Source organism: Schistocerca americana, chromosome 1 (genome assembly GCF_021461395.2).
Source record: "Schistocerca americana isolate TAMUIC-IGC-003095 chromosome 1, iqSchAmer2.1, whole genome shotgun sequence".
NCBI lineage: Eukaryota > Metazoa > Arthropoda > Insecta > Orthoptera > Acrididae > Schistocerca > Schistocerca americana.
The window spans coordinates 1,230,143,678-1,230,149,677 of NC_060119.1; positions in this window are offsets into that span (position 1 = coordinate 1,230,143,678).

Below are 6,000 nucleotides of genomic sequence, written 5' to 3' on the forward strand. Positions count from 1 at the left end.
ACATGAGGAAAGGAAAATGAACCTGTCCCATGCACCCTCCCACCACCACCTACTCCAGTCCTGTAACCCGGAAGGTGTACACAATCAAAGGCAGAGCCACATGTGAAAGCACCCACGTGATTTACCAGCTGACCTGCCTACACTGTGATGCATTTTATGTGGGAATGACCAGCAACAAACTGTCCATTCGCATGAATGGACACAGGCAGACAGTGTTTGTCGGTAATGAGGATCACCCTGTGGCTAAACATGCCTTGGTGCACGGCCAGCACATCTTGGCACAGTGTTACACCGTCTGGGTTATCTGGATACTTCCCACCAACACCAACCTATCCGAACTCCGGAGATGGGAACTTGCTCTTCAATATATCCTCTCTTCCCGTTACCCACCAGGCCTCAATCTCCGCTAATTTCAAGTTGCCGCCACTCATACCTCACCTGTCATTTAACAACATCTTTGCCTCTGAACTTGCGCCTCGACTGACATCTCTGCCCAAACTCTTTGTCTTTAAATATGTCTGCTTGTGTCTGTATATGTGTGGATGGATATGTGTGTGTGTGCGCGAGTGTATGCCCGTCCTTTTTTCCCCCTAAGGTAAATCTTTCCCCTCCTGGGATTGGAATGACTCCTTACCTTCTCCCTTAAAACCCACTTCCTTTCGTCTTTCCCTCTTTCCTGATGAGGCAACAGTTTGTTGCGTAAGCTTGAATTTTGTGTGTATGTATGTGTCTGTTTGTGTTTCTATCGACCTGCCAGCGCTTTCATATGGTAAGTCACATCATCTTTGTTTTTAAATATATTTTTCCCGCGTGGAATGTTTCCCTCTATTATATTGATATTTATATATAATATGTATTAAAATAGGTAGCTGCTACATAAAAACACACGCCTATTCACAAGTAACGTTGTGTCAAAATTTCAAAGCAATCCGCGAACAACTTTCAGAGTTTAAGATATCGAACAAATGAACATTTAAATTTTACATATGAATATGTGGAGTTACAATACCAGTTGTTACCGTAGATGAGTCATTCACCAGTCAGGACTGGACAGACTGCATCAGTGTTTATGCTGATATGAAACCACTGTTCAAGAAGGGGGAAAACACTGATGCTTCTAACTAACGCCCTATATCCCTTTTAACATGCTGCTCCAAAGTTCTCAAGAAACTAATGCATAGGAGATTGTAGAACACCTGAATTTCCACAAGGCTCTTAGTCAATGCCAATTTGTTTTCCAAACAGGCCTGTCAACTGATGCCATATTCTCTTTTACTAATAATGTTCTAGAAGCACTGAACAATAAATTGGCTCCAGTTGGTATTTTTTGTGACTTAATCAAAGCCTTTGACTGTGTGAGCCATGAAATCCTCCTTTCAAAGGCAACCTATTATGGTTTAACTGACACAGTAGGAATGTGGCTCAGATCATACCTGACTGACAGAAAGCAGAGGGTATTGCTGAATCATGAAGATGGCTCAATAGCTTCATCTGGCTGGGGAACATATAGTGTAGGCGTGCCCCAAGGTTCGGTGCTTGGCCCCTTGCTCTTTCTTATTTTTATTAATGACCTTCCTCACTGTTCTAAGGCTACCATCAAATTTACTCTTTTCGCAGATGATACATCCTTTGTAATTGAAAAAACACCTGAAAATGATATTGCATCATCTGCCAACTTGGCGTTCTGTGACCTCCATAAGTGGTTCAGATGCAACGGCCTAACATTATATATATATATATATTAAAAAAAAAAACTGTTCATACACTTCCATGTGGCTCACAAAGTTCAGGATGACATAAGTCTAAGATGTAATGATCAAGATATACATCAAGTTTATTCAACAAAATTTTTAGGCCTCCACATTGACAATAAATTACATTGGTCTTGCCATATTTCGGACTTGAGAAAAAGACATACTTCAGCAACTTATGCTCTACATATTATTGCAACAACTGCTAACAGTGATGCTGTTATGACTGCTTATTTTGGGTAATTCCATTCATTGTTATCCTATGGCTTAATATTCTGGGGTAACCAACCAATGGCAAATAAACTATTTGTAACTCAGAAAAGAGCAATTCGACTTATAAGTGGAGTTAACAGGAATCATTCATGCAGAAATCTTTTTAAAACACACAAAATATTAACAATGACTTCACAATATATCTTATCCCTTATGTGCTTTTCAGCTAAGAAAAAATCCAAGACTTCCTTTGTTCACTAGGCTGATGCAAGAAAAGTGAGCACATTATTCTTCCACCTCCAGTAACCCAGTCTACAGCATCATGTGTAGGACAACAATCACCATCTTCAACAGAAGCAGATCAGCCTACACTGCTGGCAGCTTCAACAACAGTACCTACTAAGGAAAGTGAGCCCACTATTCTTCTGCCTCCAGTAGCCCAGTCTACAGCATCTTCTCCAGTACTACAATCACCATCTTCAGTAGAAGCAGATCAACTTACATCACTAACAGGTACAACAACAGTACCAACTACCCGAGCAGAAGCAATGAAAACCACCCGCCCCTTAAGCAAAAGAAAAGTGTCACCACCAGGCCATCTCAAAGATTTTTTATTGGAGGCAGGCACCAATCAGCCAATGCGGTGAGCACTGCAACAGATGCCAATCATAAAAAATTAGTAGTTTTGTATCAAAATGTACAGGGTATAATTAGTAAGATTCCAGAATTAGAAGTACTATTGCTTGATGAACTAAAGGACGTTTCAGTTTTATGTGTATGTGAACATTGGTTAAAAGAAAATCAAGCTTTTGCTGCCAGAATAACAGGATATGAAATGGTTGGTAGCTTCAGTAGAGAAACTTTTAAAGGGGGAGGAACATGCATTTATGTCAGACAAGGAATTGAATATAAAGAAATCAAGTTTAGTAAGATAAAAAACATTGAAAAAGTATTTGAATATTGCGTTTGCAAACTAACAGACCTTAAAATAATTATTGTGTGTGTATACCGTTCCCCATCAGGTAATTTTATGGAATTTTTGGACAGTGTTGAAAGTCTTTTTAGTGAGTTAAGACATTCTACAGAAAGCATTATTGTGCTTGGAGATTTCAATGTCAACTTCAAAATCAACTGTTTAAATGTTACAAAATTGACCAATGTCTTTTGTTCGCGTAATTTAGCACCAACTATCTTTGAATACACTAGACATGGAAAGAACTCTGAAACAATAATAGACCAAATATTTCTTGACTTACATAAACTAGACAATGTTGTAGAAGTGATTGACACTGGATTCTCTGACCATAAAGCACTAAAACTTGGTATAAATAATGTGCTCTGTAAAAACTCTAGACCAAGTGAGAAACACATCCACAGGAGATGTATTAATGAGGACAACATTAGGATTTTTAATTCCTTGTTAAAAAATACAAGTTGGGATCTAGATAAACATGATAGTATAGACATGAAGTTTGAGTCATTTCTAGCTGATTACAAACATAACTTTGAAATTGCTTTTCCCCCTAAGAAAATGAAAGTAAAAGGCAAAATTAACACATGGATAATACAGGGCATAAGAAAATCTGGAGAGCAACTCAGAATGTTAAGTAAATCAGCAAGGCAAAATCCTGCTTTGAAACAACATGTTAAGTGTTATAGGAAATTATACAAGAAAGTAATCACTGCAGCAAAAAAGTTAAATAATGATTCATATATCAGTAGAAATAATGGCAACAAAAAAATGAAATCAGTTTGGAAAGTGATCAATAGTAACTTAGGAAGAAGCAAAGTAAGAAACAACATTGTTCTTAAAACTGAGGACAAAACTATAAATGATCCATTACAAATTGCCAATATATTCAACTGTCATTTTACAAGTGTAGTTTAAAACCTCATACAAACCCAAAGTAGTACAGACATCAGTCATAACATCACATTGAATTCCGAAACTATGTTTTTGTATCCTGTAACAGTACATGAGGTAGAGAATGCCATCAGCAAACTAAAAAATAAATTATCCTGTGGCACCGATGGCATTCCAGACAAAATCATTAAACACAGCAGATATATTTCTCCTCTTCTTGTAGATACAATTAATGCATCTTTCAGTACTGGCACTTTCCCTAGAAAGCTGAAACAATCAATTATAAAACCATTATACAAAAATGGGGATCATTATGATGTAAAAAACTACAGGCCTTTATCAATGTTATCTTGTTTTTCAAAAATTATAGAAAGAGTAATGTATGGAAGACTCTCTACTTTCCTAAAAACAAGTGGAATATTGGTCGATGAACAAAATGGCTTTCGAAAGAATAGATCAACTGAAACAGCTATATACAACTTTATAAAACTTGTCCTAAATTCCATTGATAATAATGAAGTAAATTGTGGGGTCTTTTTAGATTTATCAAAGGCTTTTGACGTTATTGATCATAAACTACTGCTCGAAAAACTTAGTTGCTATGGACTCCGTGGTACTGCTCATGCATGGTTTAAGTCATATTTATCTGGCAGATCCCAGAAAGTAGAAATAGTTCATGATGGAAAGTCATACTTTTCTGGTTATAAGGAAGTTAGTTATGGGGTGCCCCAAGGATCGGTGTTGGGACCCCTGTTGTTCTTGATCTTTATAAATGAGTTGCCAAACTATTTAACACAAGCTGATTGTGTACTTTTTGCTGATGATACAAGTCTCTTTATTAAAGCTCAGAATGAGACTGACCTTAACAGCAAAATTGAAACAACAGCAGTTGAAGCAAGTAAATGGTTCAGGGACAACAGTTTATTTGTGAATGAGGGGAAAACATTATGGATGAATTACAGACATGTTTCAAATAATATGAAGCCCAATATAACTGTGAAGCTAGGCCAACAGAATATACTACAAACGCCAAATACAAAATTCTTAGGAATTTGGTTAGATGAGCATCTAAAATGGGACAAGCATATAGATGTGCTCAATAAAAAGTTAAGTAAATGTTGCTATGTATTTAGAACGCTCAAAAATTGCTGCAGTGATCAAACAGTATTGTGTACATATTATGCATTTATGCATAGTCTTTTGCGATATGGTGTCATATTTTGGGGCAATTCAAGTCAGGCAAAACGCTCCTTTATTATTCAAAAACGAGCGATAAGAATCATAAAAGGAGCTGCACCTAGAGATCCATGTAGGGAAATTTTCAAGGAATATAAAATCATGACTCTTCCATCCATTTACATCTATGAAAGTATATGCTTTCTGAAGTCTCACCCCCAGTTTTCTTCTTTAAACAGTGAGTTCCATGAATATACAACAAGACAGAGTAATGAATTTCACAGAGAAGTGCATAAGAAAGCCCAATACAACAAGAGTGCAATATATCACCCAAAAATTCTCTATAGTGCTCTTCCCTTAAAAATAAAAAGGATTCAGCAGCTGAGCAGTTTTAAAAGTGAACTCAAAAGAATGTTAATCAGTAATAGTTTTTACAGTGTTAGTGAATATATGAATTCTTCAGAAAGATAGCGTGCCTTCACCTATCTTATAAGTTAATCATATACTAACTTGTGTTGTGGGGTAGACTCTTTTATGTACACACAAAAATTAATTAATCTGTCAATATAGAGTGTTATAATCATTGTTTCTTGTTGCTGTCCATTATACACAGAATATATGTAACTTATTTGTGTCCTGTATTGTTACAAATTTATATCGTGTAAGCTATAATTGTTTTGCCCATATATTTAATTCAGATTATTCACTGATAGTTTTTACATAATATATTGTTATTCATATTTTTTCTGTATGTAACATATGACAAATCCCATATCATTGTACATGATAAAACGGGTGCTCAATAAACTAAACTAAACTAAACCTATACATGTACAAAATGAATACTTCTTATCACGACTATGACGCAAGAACAAAACATGACTTTCATATTGACACAAAAAACTTAGAGTCTGATACAAAAGGGAGTGTACTACTCAAGCATAAAGGTGTTTAATGCACTCCCATCTGACAAAAAAAATCTTACCAGTGAAATGC